Here is a 754-nt window from a genome sequence, read left to right on the forward strand (position 1 = left end):
AGTTCACAGTGATTCGTTTGCAATGAAAGATTAGTTCACAGTGAAAGATTAGTTTGCAGAGAGTAATTCGTTTGCAATGATAGATTAGTTCACAGTGAAAGATTTGTTTGCATAGTAATTAGATCGTAGTGAAAGATTAGTTCACAGTGAAAGATTAGTTAGCAGAGAGTGATTTGTTCGCAGTGAGTGGTTAGTTCGCAGAGTGTGATTAGTTCGCAGGGAGTGATTTGTGAGTGATTCGTGAGTTCAATATGAACAAATATTTAATATGACTCGGTAGTCACGAGTCACGAATCTTTCATATGACTCGGGAGTCACGACTCATATGAAAGATTCGTTCATTTTGAACGAATCACTCGCGAACGACACATCACTAGTAGCTGACTTTATTCGAGCCGTGACCATTTGAAGACTCTTGTTGGCTGAGGAGAGCAGTACGGAAGCGTATTGCTGCCACACTGAGAAAAAGAACGTAGAAACTGAGCCTTTAGTTTCACGTTATTGCGTGATACGTTTTACGTTATTACGTGATAAGTTTTACGTTATTTCGTGAAAAGTTTTAATTAAGTGAAACTGAGCCAATTTTTTTCTCAGTGTGGCAGCAATACGCTTCCGTAGAGCACTGCTGACAGCGAAATAAAAACAATGAAACGCACGCTTGTCCTGGACGCGCGATATGAGGAGAGGCGAAGCCCCTTCTTTATTAATGCTCCAATTATTAATGTTTTTTAACTAAAAAAACTCATCCTGCTGA

The 754-nt window shown here is 39.3% G+C and overlaps 1 protein-coding gene across 3 annotated transcripts in view; it reads right to left on the reverse strand.

Moving 5' to 3' along the window:
* The window catches only part of frmd3 (FERM domain containing 3), a 62,726-nt gene that overhangs the window by 13,383 nt on the left and 48,589 nt on the right, over positions 1-754 (reverse strand). The gene's annotated exons all lie outside the window — the stretch shown is intronic.

This window comes from Cynoglossus semilaevis, chromosome Z (genome assembly GCF_000523025.1).
Source record: "Cynoglossus semilaevis isolate Cse_v1.0 chromosome Z, Cse_v1.0, whole genome shotgun sequence".
Classification (NCBI taxonomy): Eukaryota; Metazoa; Chordata; class Actinopteri; order Pleuronectiformes; family Cynoglossidae; genus Cynoglossus; species Cynoglossus semilaevis.